The sequence below is a fragment of the Bombus pascuorum genome, chromosome 3, assembly GCF_905332965.1.
Source record: "Bombus pascuorum chromosome 3, iyBomPasc1.1, whole genome shotgun sequence".
In the NCBI taxonomy this organism is placed as follows: domain Eukaryota; kingdom Metazoa; phylum Arthropoda; class Insecta; order Hymenoptera; family Apidae; genus Bombus; species Bombus pascuorum.
In genome coordinates, this window is record NC_083490.1 from 9,476,209 (window position 1) to 9,496,906 (window position 20,698).

The 20,698-nt window shown below is 35.6% G+C and overlaps 1 protein-coding gene and 1 long non-coding RNA gene across 5 annotated transcripts in view; one reads left to right on the plus strand and one right to left on the minus strand.

Annotated features, from left to right (window-relative positions):
• The window catches only part of LOC132905037 (uncharacterized), a 269,837-nt gene that overhangs the window by 119,001 nt on the left and 130,138 nt on the right, over window positions 1-20,698 (minus strand). For 2 of the 4 annotated variants that reach the window (XM_060955956.1, XM_060955957.1), the window contains exon 1: window positions 18,390-18,571. The exons of 1 other annotated variant lie outside the window; for it this stretch is intronic. The gene's annotated coding sequence lies outside the window, so the exon portion shown is untranslated. Of the gene's footprint in view, window positions 1-17,413; window positions 17,488-18,389; window positions 18,572-20,698 lie in introns of those variants that run through there. One more of the 4 variants, XM_060955958.1, reaches the window with a different exon arrangement.
• Window positions 972-17,114, plus strand: LOC132905045 (uncharacterized). Its single transcript, XR_009657725.1, has 3 exons — window positions 972-1,593; window positions 15,850-15,933; window positions 16,067-17,114. It is a non-coding gene; the product is annotated as an uncharacterized LOC132905045 (long non-coding RNA).

Consider the following 20,698-nt stretch of genomic DNA (forward strand, 5'->3'; position numbering starts at 1 on the left):
CCTTCCGAGTCATTAATCGACTTTAATCTAATCAAACACTATAGAAAAATTTACTGAACTACTCTTTAAAGCAACAAAATTGCAGCTACGAACCAATTACCCTTATCCATATTCGTTCGCAAAGACGGAACATTTGCATCTGATAAACGGCCCAAGATTAGTCCCCATTCTCGAAGCAAAACCCACAAAACCAAGCAACAATCATATACGTGAGAGGAGAGAAACAGTTAGCCGAAGCGAAATACAGAGAAAGGGAGAGAGATCGGACAGCGATTTAGATAAACATCGAGGCATACTAGCGCGTGGCTATTCCGCGCATAAATCTCAGCCAGCGCGGTCACGCGTTCGACACAAATTATCCTGTTCGCGGTACACGTGATACGTGCACAAGCAGACGGAAACGCCGGTAATGTCTGATTTCCCAATCTCGCGCCTGCCAGCCAGCCGGTAAAGGCTATCGAGGCCCATGAGCCTGCCCTCTCTGACTCATTGCCAGTTATCACGAAACTGGCAGTCGCTGATCTACCATAGGTTCAATGTACTTTCTCGTTTGTTCCCGCGACCTGGTAAACATCGCAGAATCAACGGAAGTTTTGCTTCTTTTAGGATCTAGGATCTGTAGATTTATGATATTCTCTATCACTGTCGGTGTTGGTTTTGTTCATTTTCTTCTTCTGGTTCAGTTTCGTATTATTGTTGTTTATTTGTTACAACATTAGATGGAACAAATTTCTCTGATACAATATATAATCTCTAATACAATCGTGTTAGGTTCACAATGGGCAACTATACACCTTGATTATGGAGATTTGTAGAAGCAGAGTCTAAGTAATTAGAAGCAGCTACTCCGAACTTAGACTTATTGTCTAACTAAATGTCGACTTAAATTTAACTAGACCTAGGAATCAACAGATTTCCTATAAAAAATTGACACGTCAACTAAAATTCGAATAAAAGAAATCGACCTGCTTCCCAGAAACCGCCTGATCAAAACTTGACCACGTCAATGTAGCTTCAACGATGATGCAGAAATGAACGTGTCAACCAATAATACAAGCATCCAACTTTCAGCGACCCCGAAAATCAGCCGAGAACCAATGACCTCGACAAAAGCCTCGTGAGCCTCAGCAGGTTGTCCATTAAACATCACGAAAGCTCGTTTCACTTTCGTTGAAGCACGCGTCGGGTTATTTCCAAATATCAGTCCATTCGAACGACACAACGTCACGAAGTCTACCCTCCAACCCTTTTCATTCTACCGCTCGTTTCGTTCAATACGGTCGTTTCCTTCTCTCGTTTTCGCTAGCACGAAGGGCTTACGCGTTACGCTACGTGACACGAGAATCACGTTACACCCATATAACACGACCGCTAACGATCACGGCTAAACGAGCCAGCTACGTGACTAAATCACGAGCCACGCAAGTCCCGCGAGTCATGAACGCGACGACCACGATCCTCTCTCTGTCTGCATATCGACGTGGTAGATACTCTTCTACGCTGCCGGCGATACCAAGCGAGGAGAAGAGTGCGCAGCATGGTGAAAAGTGCTCGTTAGCATTTCCACGCGTATTGACATCTGCCGTGAATGGTGTAGGTTGTGGTTAGAGAATAGTAATACCCATGACGATGAAAGTGCGTAGAGGTGTGGACAGGTTGAGGGATGACGCAGGAAAATTCAAATTTCAACGTGTTGATTGGTATTCCTGGAGATTACGTGTTGATCGTGGTTGGATGTCGTTTGTGATGTATCTACATGTGCAGGGTCCGACCGACTAACATCTAAATTCGAAAACGACGTGATTCTTTGTGTAAAAAAAGAATTTTTTGCTAGAAAACAAATCGTCCCGCGAAAAAATTGTATTCTACATTTTCGATTTATTTTTACACGTAGAAGAACCTCCTGTCGATTATTTAGTCCTGTCCAGTTTGAATTTAGCATTGTCAAGTATGCTTGATAGATTTTCAAGCTCCATTTTCTTGGGAACTAATTCGAAAATGAGACAAATTTTATTCTACGTATTTTTCTTCTTTTTGCACGAGCAATCACATCATTCCTCTTCTTGTACGTTGTTCTGTCGGACCTTGAAAATTGTTACAAAGGGAAAGATACGATGTGAAAGATATTCCTGAGATGCGAATAGGTCGAAAATTAATTGGGATATTCCGAATTCTTTTTGTAGAATTTGGGAACAGTTTGTCGATATTTGTAGATTTTTTTAAAGCTATGGATATTATATGTAGGATTTTTTGGAATTACAATAGAGATAAAAGTATAATACCAAAGATAGTTTTACCTGCTAATTATTCATTTTGTAATCTACAATAAATAGATTATACGTATATTAACGAGAAGGTCTCGAATTTTTATGAAAGTTGGAGGTAATTTGTTAGCGTTTGTAGCTTTTTTACGCTGCCAGTTCCATAGGTACTTTAACTGTGAGAATTGTAATAAAGATAAAGTTACGATGTCTAAAATAGTCTTATAAATACTTGCCATTTAGATTCTGTTTCTGTTTCTAACAAAATGAAAAACAGCCCAGTCAGAAAATGATAAAATACAAACATCAACTCACAAAGTAGCAATAAATCTACAATTTTTAGAATTCTAACACTAACCACCTGACTTTCGCAGACATACGAGTGCATTAATCTCTGTGTATAATAACGATCACTGAGATCACCATTCCCAAGATTTTGCGAACAAGAAATCGAATTTCTAACTCTTGCAAAGATCGCTAATAAATCAATCACGAGAGAACAAGAAAACAATTTGCAACCGTACATACATAGCACGGGCAATTGCAGCAACGTGCAGGTAGGAATTTTGGTCGTGCGAGTAGCAATTACGTAAGTTTCGATCGCGCGAGCGATCACGCGAACTATAGATCGCAGCTGCGCGTGTTCTAAGGAAATTTTAGTCGCGCGAACGATCACGAGACTTTCAACGTTCTTTCGCCATTGCTATCTCAGAGGGAACGAGAGGACTGTTAACCCCCATAACCGGATTTCTCGCTGATTATCGGAAAAAAGATTACGATTGATTGCAGTTTTTCACTCTAATAGAAAAACCGATAACGGCTTTATAGCGTTGTATCTATCAATTTAGTTATATTGATTGCTCGGTAGCTGCGCGATTGTATCGGTACTCTCGATATCTCTGAGGAATTGAAATCGTTTTATTTCACCCTTACCAATTTAACTATTTATTTTTCCTTCATTTTTTTTTCTTTTTTTTTTACTGATTTACTCTTCTACCTTTATTTTCATTTCTATTAGGTTGTCCGAGAAGCTTCTTTCGTTTTATGAGGAAATAATAAACGCACGATGTTTTCTGTTTTATATTATTTTGTCGAATTACGTACATTTTGTTCTGTTGAGATAAACACCGCGACGATTCACAGACTTGGTTTCACGTTTGTATGAAGGCGTACTGTTGTAAAAAATACGTTTGCGAAATAAAGACACTTTTCGGACAACCTAATACGAGCGGCGGACAAAATATTTCAAACTGATATTTACGAGTATTAATAACATTCGTTTTAAATTATTATATGGGTAATAGTCATTTATATTCTATAATTTACTCTTGCAGTAATTCGTATTACATCCTGGAATTATACCAATCTTAATAAGTATAATTCCGGTTCGTAAACTTACGATGCTTTTATAGCACTGTTTGCAACTGTATCGATGTTTTATATTGCTACACATTACTGGCTGAGAAAAACAGAAAAATTAGAAAATGCTGTCAGATCATTGACAGGAAAGAAGCATAAAATATTGTAAATGGATACTATACAGCGAAACCGAATTAATACCAAGGAAGGTTAATCTAGAAGACCTGGAATGTACATGAACCACATGTCGCGACGACGAAAGGTGAATCCACTGAATTTGAAATTTCCAAAGCGATTAACCTCCGAGACCTTTGCTTTACATAAAAGTTCCAATGAAACGAGCTGATACGAGCCACAAGTTGGCGCTATTAAGATCATAAAAACTGTATCGAACGCAACGTTGTAATTATCGGATTTAAAATTCAAACTCGAATCGTATCGACGTACGATCAACATACGATTAAATAAAATCGTTATCCATGTGGATGTGTGCGTATAATTAAACAAAACATCTACTGCCGGGACAAATAAAATAAATCGGGGGAATCGAGGCCAAGATGGAAATCGAGATCGCGAAGCGTGTCACGAATTCAGTTTGGAACCGCGAGAATCACCCGGTAGAAGGACGAACGGATTCGAGGTGGACTGTGAAACGCACGAATACCAAGGACGAATCGCAGCACTGCCCCACATTTTAACCGGCCAATGCACATCTCGACCCCTTCGCCCGATGTTCAGCCAGCCTGTTCGCCGGAGGAACGCGCACGAACCACACGCTTGAACCCGCGACCCGGTGATCGTTCGACCCCTGGGGTCGGCTGTCCAACCGAACCAACGATTTCCGTGGTTTCTCTCGTCAGCCAGAGAAAAATCGATCGACACAGATACATATGTGCTCTTCTTCTTGGAGAAAATGTAGTAGCTTGAACTTATTAGATTGTTTCGTAGTGGCATTTTATAGCGAAGAACTAGTTAATTTGATCGATTTAACGAATTTGTTCCAGATTATAGTCTAGCTAATTAACATAGATATTATTTTTGTTGTTTTTGGAGGAGATACAATATTATATATTGGGTTTATTAGATTAGTTCGATGGTCTTTTTTATAGAGAAGAAACAATTCATTTGATTGATTGGATCTGATCGATTGCAGATTAGAATGTAGCTGATTCATATACGTTTCATTATTCTTAGAGAGAGCATAATATTATATACTGAATTTATTAGACTATTTCAGTGGCTTTTATAGAGAAGAAATAATTAAATTGTGATAGATTTGTCAGATTGACTGTAGATTAAAAACTCATAAACATATGTACCTTCTTTTGTAAAAACAATATATTGGATTTACTCGATTGTTTTTTACTGGTTTTTATAGGGAACAAATAATTAATTTGCAGTAGGTGAACAACTCTTTATAGAGTCTTAAATACTGCGTTGAATACAGTGTTGAAACGACACTGATCTAATAACACACATAACATTTATTAGATGTTCCTTAATTTAATAAAAAATTTGTAGAGTTTTATTTCGCTAGAAATAAGACCGGGTGGAATATTATTGTTCGTTTTGAATCTATTCTTATTTTATTCCTAACTCGTAAGTAGTACATGTTTGGGAAATTTAAATGCACATTCCAATTTCAATTTCAAATTGCAAATATAAATTTAAATTTTAATATAAATTTCAGCCTCAATTTGAATCTTTCAAATTCAAAATTATACATCAGCCTTTTTAAAAATATGTTTCAAGATAATTGTATTACAAATTGGTAAAAAAGAAACAACATAATGTTTCGATATAATAACGATAAAAAGAAAATTTCTATTTTTGGTTATAAGAAGTAAAACGCTCCTGAAAATTGAGAATTTGATTGGAAGATAACTTGGAGCTGGAGGCTCGAATGGAGCCTACGTCAACGACACGAGAAGCTGCAAGAATTTTCTACGCTAATAGATACTATATTACAGCTATAACGAGAGAAGGAATCGTGGTCGCGAGACCGTTTGAATTTTACGGCCGTCCCTATTCTTCACGGCTATCGTATTTATGGTGCACCGTAAGAGAAACACAGTTCAAAGAGGTCTGTGCGAGTCCGATCGAGCCGGCCATAAATAATTCTCATCGCCTGAATTCGCTCTGATTTATAGTTAATTCAACTACACCTTCCTCTTAGCCAGTCGTTTTCCTTTCGCATATCTGCTTCTTTCTTTCCATCATCATTTTTCAATATTTTTCAATATTTTTTTCTCTTTCGTTATTTATTGTAAAGAAAATTACTATTGAAGATTTCATACGTTAAAAATGATAATTGGTACTTCTTGTATTCTGATATCCCTAACCTGTTCTAGCACTTACAAAATTGGCACAAAACTAGCACTTATGTTTCACATTGATATATGAATAATAAAAATGACAGTTTGTATAAGCCCATTCTCAATCCTTCAACAATTGGGGCGAACTAAAGAGCTTGTGAATTTGTGCGTGAAGTAAACAGACCCAATCCACAAACTTTTCCACTAAGCTCAAATGCTACAAATAAATTTGTTATTGCTAAAAATATGTATGAAACCGTATTTTCATTAATAAAAAATATGAATTCGTATAAACACAATTCCCCTATGAAACCTAATGAAACCTAGCACGACTCGCATACTTCTTCAAACTGTCACAAACAAATATTTCTGAGCGAAGACATGAATTTCTATAAACCCATCCTCAACCCACCAATAACTAATAAACAAACCTAACCCAACTCACAAACTTCTTCGAACATTCACAAATAAATGTTGCTTCTCTACGTGGCCACTATCATCGTGAACCAATCAAACCTAACGCGACTCACATACCTCTTCAACCTCCTACGAACAAAATTTTTCTGAACGAAGATACTAATTTCTATAAACCCATCCTCAATCCAGCGATAACTAATAAACAAACCCAAGCCTAACCCAACTCATAAACCTCTTCAAACATTCACAAATAACTGTTGATTCCCTACGTGGTCTCTATCATCGTAAACCAATCAAACCTAACCCGACTCACATACTTCATCAAACACCAATGAACAAAATTTTTCTGAACGAAGATACTAATTTGTATAAACCCATCCTCAATCCATCAGTAACTAATAAGCAAACCTAATCCAACTCATAAACCTCTTCAAACATTCACAAATAACTGTTGATTCTCTACGTGGTCTGTATCATCGTAAACCAATCAAACCTAACCCGACTCACATACTTCTTCAAACACCGATGAACAAAATTTTTTTGAACGAAGATACCAATTTCTATAAACCCATCCTCAATCCACCAGTAACTAATAAGCAAACCTAACCCAACTCACAAACCTTTTCAAACACTGACAAATAAATTTCGATTCTCCACATGATCAATATCATGGACCAAACCCTCCGCTGCACATATACATATACTTGTGATTCTTCGCATCTACCCTCTGCGAATGAAAGAGACCGAGAGGCCGAATAGAAGGAAAAAGATCGAGATACCGGTAGGCACGAGCCAGCAGCCGCGCGTATCAGCGTATCTAGGAGCCGGTGAATAGAGGCCACTCCGTGTATATTTTCTGTACGCGTGTCGGGACGCATTTTTACGTTACGTAGGACGGGAGGTATGTGAGGCCGGCTCTCTCGCCAGCCAAGCAGATAGATAGATAGCGTGCGCAGAGAGAGAGATTGTATCTGCGGGGTTCAGAGACCCCGTTCTACGTGTCTTTACGTATCTGTGTTCTATACTATATTACTGCATATGACTCTTACTACGCGTATACACATACATACACGCGTATACACTTCTTGCGCCATAACTTCGTGGACATGTACTGGCATAATACGTTCACGAGTGATAAGCAGCCACGCGGGCGATGTGTCTCGCCCTATCAGAGACTAATAACGGAATTGGTCAGTGTTTGCGTAGATCAGCTGGTTAGAATAACCGGCACAACGGGAGCATTGTAATCGTCGAGACGATAGTGTGAGTTCAGGAGGTTTGAAATGGTTGATTGTTCGTATCGGGAAGTATTCAATGCAAAACATAATACGTGAACATAGTATAGTACATGTATGATGTACATACGTGACGATTGAAATTTCGAAAGATAACCGTCCATAGTATAATTGGTTTTTTCTACTTATTTCACATCTTCGTGATGTTTTAGATATCCTCACAATGATTGTAAGAAGAATTATGAAACATTTATTTCTTGACTACTGTTATTTCTATTTAATTATTCAACAGGTTTCTAAGCTTCTTTTTGGAAAATTCTCGAGTACGATATACCATGTATATACGATACTATAGTATTAGAATTGGATTTAGAGTAACTAATGTGCCACATTCCAGAAGTGTTTTCTTTAGATAGGAATTATCTGGAAGATCAGAGTATTTAAAAATTGTCAACGTCAATTCACTAGAACCTAATATGTTAAAAGTCACTCTCGTCAAATAATCTCAAATTCCGCGTTAAACATATTGAAGCAACCCTATTCTCAATGAATACTCACAACAAAAGCTAATACAAATTTACATTCTAAAGTAGTAAAATATAACCTCGAGATCTATTTCATTAAATGTAAATTGAATCTGAAACTTAATATCGAACCTATCGAACCATCACTTATTTCCAACACTATGAACGCTATGTACATTTAAAACTATAATTATTTCAAGATTACATCTGCAACTTAAATTCCACTTAAACTTAATCTCAAACTCTCATTTATCAATTAATTCGATTAAACGCAATCAGCCAGTTACAGTTTGCTTACACAGTATCGATCGATTGAGAAGAGAATCAGGTTCGATAAATGGAGATGGATCGGTGTTCCCTTTGAAATTAAAATGGTCGCGAGTTTAGCGGGAGGGTTCCTCACTCGGTGTATCGGTATTTTTAGCGACGTTCCGGACTGAATTGGAAGCTGAGACAGCAGGGGAGGAAGCGTTTAAATGCGCTCCATGGAGGAAATTATGCGCACCCCGGGGCCAGACTGACCGGACACCGACGGAAGATCGTCGGCAAAGATTTATTCTTACAATTACCGATAATGAGACGTAATGCGGCTACGGGACCGACAGGTCCAACTGTTGACCCTTCGACTCTCTTCAGTGTCGAAGAACTATCATTTTAATCAAAGTGTATTGAAGCTTTGGTCGACTTTAGTCTTTGTTTAGTTTTATAGTATCTTCTTCTTTTTTTTTTTTTAAATTAGGATAAAATAGTTTCAATTTGTGACACGTATACTGTGGATTTTTACGCTTTTATGGGAAATTTAAAAGCGTATAAATATTCGGAATGGGTGTATTATGCAAAAATATATGAAATATCTAGAAATTTTCAAATTATGGAACTGTGTAAATGTTTGTAACTGCCACACACTGCTGAAATGAAAATGCCAATCATCTGTCATTAAAGAATCAAGGAGAATTCACCAAGTTATTAATCGACATTGATTTAAAAATCCAGCTTTCCAAAAACTTGAACGAATTTTTGCTTGAAATTGGAACAGAATACCTAATCGTTTCTAAAATTGTCTTAAACAGTTTTGTGACATCTTCTGCTTCTTCTATACTAAAATAAAGATGCTCCGTTGCATCAAATATTCAGCCAGAATTAAACTCTTCGTGCAAAACTTAACAGGCCATTTACCTCATTAATATGTAAATTTAGTTTTGTCCTTGTGAGTGATAATAAACGACACAGTTATAAATATAACAAAGAGCTGTTTAAAATTAAAATTGTTTGATTTATTGTTATCTATTCACGTTTTATTTAAGTATTTATTTTACGAATACGAATAGGGTCGCGTAAAATTCTTCCGAGGAAAATGAGGTCGCGAATGGGAAAAGTCCAAGAAGTGGCGATCTACGGTAAAGTGTTCATCATATTTATGATATTTAATGGATAACACAACTGTCCATAATGTGATACAACGAGTATTATACTTTGGCTATTTTACATATTATTCTATATAAATCTGACAATTCTATCTCTTAATACAAAAGAATTAATAAACTTTCCAAGCTACGAACACCCCATGTTTAAATGAAAGACATAAATTGAAATTAAATAAAAGACAAGTACCAAAATCGGGAAATCTTGTATCTCAACAAAGTAAAGATAACGTTGATAACGTTGAAAATAGAAACGATTTAGCAAGAAGCAGATAGATTCAAGGCGTCTTTCGTCCATAATACGTGCATTTACCATAATCCAGGGTGGTTGATGTATGTGTTCGAGGAGGTTTAATCACGAAGGATCGACAGGATCCCATGATACGAACACGGGAGCTTAAGGCGGACCCGGCACGCTAATCCAATCCAGGGAACTACAACGCAAGGGTTATTCACAAATCGATGAAGGTTAATCAAGAGAAACGAGTATTCGACTTTTAAATTCTTCAGAAACTGTAATGTACCCCGTTCGTTGTAGATATAAAACGTAGAGGATATTCGCGGAAATTTAAGAAACTCTTCCGTGGTAGAATAACTGCAAGCTATTTTCAGAGAAAATAACGATTAGAGAGCAATTTCTAATGAAATAAAAAGACCAGAAATGATAGGAGGCTACGTGCAAAGTACATCTTTAAGGTATTGATTTTCTGGAAATTTAAGCGAGTCAGCTATGGGATAAAATATCGAAAATTATATTAGGAGGAAAAATTGAGAGATTAATTTATGATTAAATAAAACATTGTGTACGTAGATATTTCATATAAATGGTATTTGTCTGCTAGAATATCTTTAATTATAATTAAACAATTTATAACAAATGGAAATTGTTTGAATCGACATGAAAAGGAATCGGAGATAAAATTAAAGATTACAAAATGAATATTTCCATAGAAATAATTTTAAAAGATATTCGAAAGTAAAATTTACACTAAAAGGGTGGTAAAAGAATAAATTTCAAATGAATGATATTTTTCAAAGGTGATTTACATCAATGTGATAGACAGTGATTTAAAATTAATTAAAAATGATAATAATACACAATACATAATGACAATGATACAAATTTAATACATCAATCAGCATGCTAAATAATCGAATGGAAATTTTCCAAAAATGAATTTCTTACTAAGAAGGTATAAAAACTGAAAAGAAGCGGAAAATCATTTGAACTTCATGTTGACACTTCAGAGGTTAATTGATCTGAAGTACGAACTAAAAGAATAATTTTGTAACAACAGGAGCGTATCGAGGTGCTCTTTTCTCAAGTTTCGTTGCCCTTGCTCATTTATCTTGCAACACTCCAATTAGAAGAGCTAGGGAATTCTTTTATACCGGTCGTGAAACAGCAGGATTTCGCAAAGAAAATTAGACTTCGGATTGCACGAAGTATTCAGGGAGTTTAAGTGGTTACGTACACATTTAAAACAGGTGAGCTTGACTTGGCTACCAAAGGAAGAGCATTTTACAAAAAGAGACCCTCGTTGAGATAAAAATCTGGAAAAAAGTTCGAATGGGATTGTTTTCCGCGCGATGTCAAAGAAGCTTTAGAAAAAAAAAAAGAACAGGGAAAAAGTGATCGAAAAACGTAGGGAAATTGATAAAAAAAGATGCCTTGGGAAGGTAATGAAAGAGATCGACGCGAGAAAAATCGTAAAAGTAGAACGTTCACCTGAAAAGGTTATTTGAAAATGGTGATTTTGGCGTGAGGGGAAGTTTAAACTACCCTCCGATTATAAAATGGAAGAGGGTAAAGTGATGAATAAAGGTGGATGAAAAATTTGAAATTACTAATCTACATGAAAACACGTCATGTGTTTAAACATATTTTTTTTTAAATAGGTACTGAAAGAACCTTTTTACTAAAATAAATATTTTTGGATTTTAACGAAATGAAAATTAAAAATAATATTAAAGAAAGCATTTCCTAAATTAAAATTTCATGTTAAGTATCAAAAGTGTATTATGTAAAAATAAATTAGGTATAGAAAAACCTTTTTATAATGTAGTAACTACTACAATAAGGTGCCTCATTTGTATACAAAAATTTCTCTAAACATAAATAGAACAATTTTTACGAAATTCTGGAAAATCATTCAAAAACCATGAAAACGTTCCATCGTGTCAACGTCAACTGGACACGTGTATTCTTCTCGCTTTCAACGACTATTCCTCCATCCCGATACCAGCTCGAGATCCACTGAAACATCCTAAAATATTCACAAAGCACGCGAAACTCTCTACCAAGTCTAAACTAGCAACCGAATCTCATCTTCAATTTCCATTGAAAAATCCTAGAATATTCTCAAAGAACAAGTGAATACTAAAGTATCTATCGTTTCCTTTTTCAATCACCATTTCCCAAACGAAAGAAAAATCGTTTCTAAGGTCTACAAAGGAACCCTTGAATATTTTGAAAGACGACGCATCGTCTAAATCTTGCCCATTCTTCCTACTGTCAACCAGCAACGATAATGTCGCGAGGGTCTTGGAACCGCGCTGATTTGTGTCCATCACAGCACCGTCTTCCAAATGGAATACGAGAAAAATCAAAAAAATATCATAATACCTTGCAAAGCTAGAAAGATGATTTCAGAAAGTCTGAGAGGCAAGAAAAGTGCTGCCTTCTGTCGCTCACTGGAATGTTAAAAACCCGAGGAACTTCCACGAAATACTAAGTAAGCCAACTGCCAAACGACTAGAATAGGAAAAAAGCGAAAGGTGATGAAAGACAAAAAGAGGAATTTCTTCCTTTCGATTCCTCCTACTTTTTGCTATTCAATTTTATCGAAAGCGATGGTCGCGAAAGTTCGTGGCCGGAACACGTGGCTGGATTTAGAGACGGGTGCAAGGACGCGGCTCGTGGCGCGGTTGCCGGAAAGAAAAAGCGTATACCTTCGCGCAATTTAATCGGAGAGATCAGGTAGATCAGCTGGCGGAGGCAGGGAGTCTGGGGTGGATGTTAGGTTGGTCGGTCGCCGTGCGGATATCGACCCCGGGTTCACCGACCTTTCTCCGCCACCATCGACCCCTCCACCTGAACCTTCCGCCATCCCTCGTCGGCCAGCACTCTCCTCCCTCCATCCGGCCCCCGCCAACCTAGCTAACCTTCTTCTTTCGCTCTCTGCTGCCACCCTGGCCCGCCAGCAGCTCTCAACCCTGCCAGATGTCCTCAACCCCGACACCCTTCATTGATCCACCTTGCGACGCTTCTTCGAATTTATGTAAATGTATCGTGTGTAAGTACTTGGACACTTGCGAATTATTGCAAATGTATGAGATATTCTGCGGACGAAGTTCTTTAATCTAATTGTTGCCTCTGATCTTATCTCAGGCAACGGTATACAGTCGACGTGGATAAAGACAATAGTTGATATTATACGATAGTAGAAAATAGTATGAATAAAACATGCAATTATCGAAGGTGGATGAACGTTTCTTGCGAGGAAAAGATATTTCTTAAATATTTTGTCTATCGGAAAATTCATTATGCAATGTTTCATTTGCTTCTGGTTTCTTATCCGTGTCGACGCGTATTGGCCGAAAGTGCCACATATGCAGATAAGACCATGTAGCAACGTGTACCGGTTTGTTCATTGCAGAATATTCTAGGATTTTTAGATGGAGACCGAAGATGATGCCCGGCGGGTAGAAACTAAAAGCAACGGGTCTGTTTCTATTTATCAGAGATACGATGCTCCTTCAAAGATGGAAAGTAATAAGTTTGAAGATAGCGAAACTCATGTTGAAACAAATGGTAGTTGGCTCGGTATCCTTATGGTATGTAACTCTATAAAGAAACATAGTATTGATTTAGTTTATTAACAGGAGTTTTCAAGTGAAACTCGATGAAGCAATATCAACGAAAGATATAAATGGTTCGCATAACGTCAGCAGCTGATAATCCTATAGATCATAATTCTTATTTCATTCCAACATTCCAGATGTATCTCCAATAGATTAGCCAATAATTTAAGTATTCGACGAACAAAATGAAGAGATCGAACAAGATCGGTTCGAAGAAACTTTCCAATTAACTGAATTTCAACATCCCCCCCTAATCGGCTAACAGATATTTTGAAACGCACGATTAAGTACCGTACGTTATATTATTCTCGTAAATTCAAGCCCATTGCCGGTTACGAATCTTTACAAACCCGGTCAAAAGCCTCGAGCTCGTTATTAACGAAAGCATTCGGCAGAGAGAAAGGATTAATGGACTCGAATATGTTTCGCTATCTATCGAAAACACTGCTGTCGGTTTCCCAACAGCTGTAACGAAAAGCATTGCGAGCGAATTGCCGCCGAACACGCCGCAGTTCCGTCCATGGGAACTCGCCATTAGGCGAATGATCGTGCTACGAAATTTACAGATCGATTGAAAGATGCTGTACCACTGCAACGGAACTTTACAATTGCACCAGCCATTTGTACCCTGCTTCTTTGTTTAGAAAATCACTGCAATCTGTCGGTGTTCTTCGATATCGAAGAAACGCGTGTAAGTAATTGGATAAAGAGAGTGTTAAAAATTTAACAATCTTTTTAAGTAAGTTCAAGTAACAACCCTTTGTAACTCTCGAGTAAACTGATCTCCAATTCCAAATTGTAATTCCAGCTTCGAATTTAAATTCTAAACCTGAAACGACACGATCAAATTTAAAAGAAACAGCCCCGAAGAAGCTCTCATTCTAATCTAATTACACGATTCAACAACGATCCTCGAAAGTCCAATTGAAAAGTTTCCTTCGTTTCGAAGAGCAAAGGACGACAATGCAACTAAAAGAAACTCCTTTGCAAGAATCCACTCGAATTTCATTACACGAGCCTCGAAAACAATCCTCGTTCGTCAACGTTCTTCCCATCCACGCGAACAAACGAGCACGCTCGATATAATCAACGAGCGGAAAATCGTCGAAACCCTAAATGGGTCAGTTTACGACAACTTTTCACGGGGGATTGTTTCGTCGACTGTTTAAGGGCGCGAGCGGAACCAGTTTACACGCTAATGGCTCGAAATGCTCGCCCGTAAAACACGCAAAAGTGAAATTGTTACGGTGGGCGTGTCTTTCATTTGTCGGCTGGTTTGCATCCTTTAAGTTCTTTGCGCAATAAAAGTTTACGAGACGCTGCCGCGTTGTTCCCATATCCACTTGCCAAACCGCCATTATCGTCTACAACGTTCTCCAGCGGTTCCAATGATCGTGTATTTAACGTGATTCTCGTTTTCGACATTAATTGCGTTTATATTTACTGCGGAGAATTAGGTTACCTAAAAAGTTGTCTGGCTGTTTTCCTGGATATTTCATTCCCAATTGGTTTTCAGGGGTAGTAGAATATTGCGGATGGTATAAGTATCGTCACAATTGTTGTTTTAAATAGTATGGACTGCCAAGGGTCTTATGGTTATAATTGAATTGGGAATGATTATGCAAATTTATATTCTTATGCATACAGTTGAAGAAATAGAACATGAATTCTTCAGAGAATTGAAATGTTCTCTTGTACGTGTGTGTAGTATGTGCACTCTACATATTATTGTACTTCTTTTGTGCATTGAAATATTCCATAAATAATTCACAGCCCACCAATAGTTACAAGGGAATTAATCTTGTATCGAGAGGTCTTAGAATGTCGTCAATGAGTTTCAGGATTTTACATGCACCCAGGTACAGGAAAAACATCAATGGATGATATTTCGTTTAGCTTTTTAACATCGTGTTTAGGATACGAAAAATTTCTGTCGCTAAGTGTCTCATAATGTATTCTTATATTTCCCCACTTTGTTAAGAACAGTAGAAAATTTATTATGTTAGTGAATACTATGTCGAAGAGTTTATAACTTTAGTTCTACCTTTCCTACAATAGTATAATAAAAAGCACGGTAAAATTGAGCTTCCAAAATGAAGCTATATTATTCTATATTATATTATATTAGAACTGTATAATTAATCGTCTCTTAATAGCCGAATCTGTAAAATCAACGAATCCTCCCTTAAAAAAAAGGAATGTTTCATAAATAGTACAGGAATATTTTATTTAATTTTAATTTACTAATAAAAGAGAATCTAAGAAAAAAAGAAAATTTCAAATAAAACTAACAGTATTTTTACAACTCTGATATCAGTTCTTTATAGAAGAATCTACACGATACAATAAATCTACTTTTTTAAGCCAGATATCAATCATTACACTATAAGAAAGAGAATAGCAAAAGACTCCTCGAACCTGATATCTACTAAGTTCTATCCTTTTTCTTTTAGAATGGTAACCTTTACCAACATTTCCACGCACACACGACATAGGAAACATTCAACATCGATTGGAAAACTAGTATGCCATTATAGGTAAGAAATCTGACGTATCTTGTCGCTGATCTTTTATCTCGGGATTATTAATTCGAACGATTTCGTATTAAATAACGGTTATACCAGTTGTCACAGGATAGATAGAAATATTTATTTGACATACGCACTTTAGGATGGAAAAACGAGGAAAGGAAGCAAGGAACGAGAACTACGAAGGAAAAGAAAGAACGAAGAATAAAAAATTGACGAGAGTTCCACGGACTGACGCCGGCAGGTAATTAAAATACAGCGTCGATATCGCGTCGGGTAATATTATCGAGCGCATGTAAATTGAAACACGATATCAGTTAGCGATACTGTCTGCAACGCATATGCATTCTCATTACGGCTATATTAAGCTTGATTCAATTATACGATACACCGATTGCGCAACTGAATAACGAGCGACGCTTGAAAATTAACGATAAGGCAGTTTTTATTTCGGACCGCGTCAAACAATCCTCGATATCGTCGAGAAGATACGAAAACTGTGTTTTAAAAGATGTATTGCGAATTTGCATATCCTTTGTGTTTCCATTCTTGATTAAAAATCTAGTATAGGATCTCTTGCATAACGTAGAGGACTTGTGAGAAAAACAACCTTTGTTCGTGTTTTGCCTTTTACCAGGAAAGCAAAAGAATACTGTAACATTCGTAATTCCATGTTCAATGTATTTTAATTCTTTGATGTAGAATATTCATTAGATTACATAATTGTATCTTAGAAAAGCGTACGTCCGTGTATTTATAATTATATCTTAGAGAAGCTAGAATTAATCTAATCGTGAAATCATAGACCTTATAAGAAAATTTTTTATAAAACTGGTTAATTTCCATTAGATAATACGTCAAGATATAGATCATTTCTTTATGCTATCGATTACCCACATCAAGTGATGAATGTAACTTTTATTATTAGAAGTACGTATTCGTTTAAAATATTCCAATTATTTATTCGAATATTTTATTATTAGAACACATTTTTATCTAAAAACACGATGAATTTAACAAGAATCGTTTTAGTTCTGGATCTCCCAAATAAAAGTATTATTAGTTTAGCCTACTTTTATTACGAGCTTTTATTCGGAACTACGTACGAATAATATTAAACGTCGTTAAAAAAAAAAAAAAAACGAGACATCGAATATCGTTTAAAATTGAGAATTGTGTCGTAACGTAAAGTGGAAATTTCTATTAAATTTTTGTATTTATATGAACATACTGTTAAATAATACGTAATTTAATATACTTGGATTTAATTAACTAGCACATACATATGCTGTAAACGTCGCAATAAATAAATACGATGTTTCGTAAATAGTTTCTGTACTCACCGTACATGTATAATTATATGTATAATTAACAAACATATTTTATAATCAGCATAATAAACAGATTATGAAATAAAAGATGATAAAGCAATATTAAAGATATAAAGAGATAAAGATATAAGAAAGTTATATTATAAAATAGAATTTACCACGCAATACAGCGAACCTGCGATCGAAGTAAACAGAACGCCGCCCAATTCAAGACTGCGAGAATTCGGCACTTCCCCACCCTTATTTACCTTTCTCGCATAACCTGATATTATTATGAATGTTTTTCATACGAAATCTATACGTGACTTCTGCTTGAAAATTATCCCCACAAATATCTACCATTTATTCACATCACTTGTATATTTTATAAATATTAATTTTAATATTTGCAATGAATTCGTTATTTAAAATAACAAACCTTCTGCTTTGTATAATTTTAATTCTTGACCATTTTATTTCTTGCAAATTTAATATGTTTCAATATAAAAAAATATTTTTATCTGTAATAATTTAATCTAATTATATACTTTCTACGTACCATTAGTATATATATATGATATTATTTAATACAATGAATACTATATACGTAGTATTCTTTAATTTAAAAGGTAATCTAAAATTCATTATAACTCTCTTGGAATATGATTTATTAACTATATACGTGATAATATTAGTGAATCGACAAGTAAGAAGTTATAGGTTATAGACATTTTTAGTACGTATAATTTGATAATCTTACATAACATAGAATTCACTTATTTCATTACTATATTTCTTCCAATTAAAGAAAATCTATTAGTATAAATAATTTATAACAGTGACGTGTAAAATTTCACTATTATTTTAATTATGCAAGAGAGTCTAAATAATAGATTCAAAGTATGTATTAATAACTTCGAATTGAATTAATTACAGTTTCAATGCATATAACTAGACTGCGAATCCTCGTGTATTCATTCAAAATATGAGTGTTGAAAATTGCAAAAATACACAGAATGCATATAATAACGAATCTCTATCTAATTTCTATTTCTTCTATTGTATCCACGAAAATATAAATTTACATAAAAGTCAGCAATCCACATGTAACCTATACTAAAGAGAAGGGAAACGAATTTCAAATTTTCGTCTTACCTGCTCTATACAGAGTCAACACGATGCAAGCACCAAACACCAGTAAACCCGATAAAACTCACTCTATCACGATTCATTCATGCGGCGCGAACTCGGTTTTCCTCACATTTTTCTGAATCGGTTTTCGATCTGTAAATGCGGCTAAGAAACGAATCGCTCGAGGAGGTAACACTAACCGATGCACCCTATATATTAGCATGTAAATATATGTAAATACAGGAGGTGCGCGCGTCTCAAAGGAGAACAGGGTTGCCAACTCTGCTCGCTCGCCGCTGCCATGTTACGTAATTGTTCGTTGCACCGCGCGGCCCCGTCGCTTTCAAACGTGAGAGACATCGAGACACTTTGTAGTTTCGCAAATTCGCAACGTAACCTCTAACGAACCGCGAATTTCAGGCGTAACCCCAAGAAAATCCTCGTTAGTTCTTGTCGTGGTACGAAACGAGTCTATCTCGTGCTCTCGCGTTATCGCTAGGTATCGTACAATCGATTCTCGAAGTTTACATAAGAGAACGTTCGTTTACACTCGAAGAATAGTAGCGACCGATCGAAAGGAATTATTCGACGGAATCGAATTACATACTGGAAATATGAAGATTTTGTGTTGTGTGAAAGCATGGCTGTATCAAGTCGCATTAACCTGTTAGCTGGCTGACAGGAGTTAATTATTACAATAGAAATGCCAAAACATTGGTATTTTTGAAGCAATAATTTTTCACAGGCATTTATTATGTATGTATGCATATTCAGAATACATCTGTTGCATCATGTTCGTATTTGCTAGTAATATGTACTGATATAACCTCTTAAGAGATCTTGATGAATGCGTGTGTAGATCATTTTTATTTCACGATCCTTGAAGATTCTAAAGTACAATAATTGCATAATGTGTATATTAATTTCCACTAAGTATTTCAAGATATAATATTTAGAAATTATGTTTTAAATATGTACGATGAAAAAATAGAATAATTTTGTTCTTTTTAATAAGATCTTCCATAAAGATGTTAACTAAAACTGATGATTGGACGTTAATGAAAGCGATGATGTAAGTACAAGACGTAAATCGAGATACAATTATATTAAATTTATAGCTAGATAAATTATTATTATGACGATCAAAATACAAGTAATTTACACGAGGAATTAATTCTTTCTCGTTAACAGGTTAAACTTCTGAAAAATAATGTGGTCCAGGATAGGTTTATTCGCTCGTTTTTCAATAAGAATGTTTTAAGTCGCTGCAAGTATCAACGTTACAACCTTTTGCACGGATGTAAAAGGATATTAATTGTAAGAAGCAGAGGATGAGTGAATAAGTAAATTTAGAACTATACAGAATATTATTAATCCAGATGATTCGTCAAGTTAAATCATTTTTTATATATTATTCGTAGGTGTATGATACATATTTTTTGTTAGTATTACATCATCCGCAGCAGCTTCCCACAAACGCGTAATTATATTTTTTATCACAATATTAAAATATATTACAAGTTTCTACAATTTGACCGGTCATTAATGTAAATATTAAGCATCAATATTATAGTAATTGTAGCGATAGGTCACATACATTATTCATTGATATCGACCCATTTACGGTATCCTTCAGCATCATAGAGAATCTTGTCTTATCTTTTTCTAATCAGATTTACGACTAAAAAGAACGTCACATTACAGAAGATATTTAACCACGCAATGTCATGAAATATTTCATGCAAACACACTTCACCAACTCAGCACAAATCTTAAAGAGTGTAATATTATCACGATTTCATTTGCATCTTGATAATTAACCTAAATAAGATACCCAACAATGCGACGAGTATTACACACGTTTTTTCTCTCTCAATTAATCGTGGAACGTAAACACGTAGTACTATGTTCGTTCCACGAAAGCCAAGTTCGGAGCTACAATTTTATGAAAACGTCATGGAACTCTCTTTTCCACTCGTTCGCTAGTTTCAGCGTTAACCTAGTTGAGAGTACTGTACAACAGTAACATATATCACACTCCTTTTGTGTCTCAGTAGTAATATAATAGAATAAATGCACGTGCTACCATTTGGTATATAAAAAGTACAAGAAAGAATTGGTACTTTTATTTATAAGATCTACTAGCTAGATTTGGACTTTAATTTTAATTTAATTGAGAACATTGTATAACAGTAGTTCTATATATTGTGTCCTTTTTATAACTCGATCAATAACACAACGAGGAATATCTATCCCTACATATATCTATTGTAAAAGTGTGAGATTAAAAATTTAATATTTACTACAGTCCCTTTTGTATCTCAGTGAAGAAC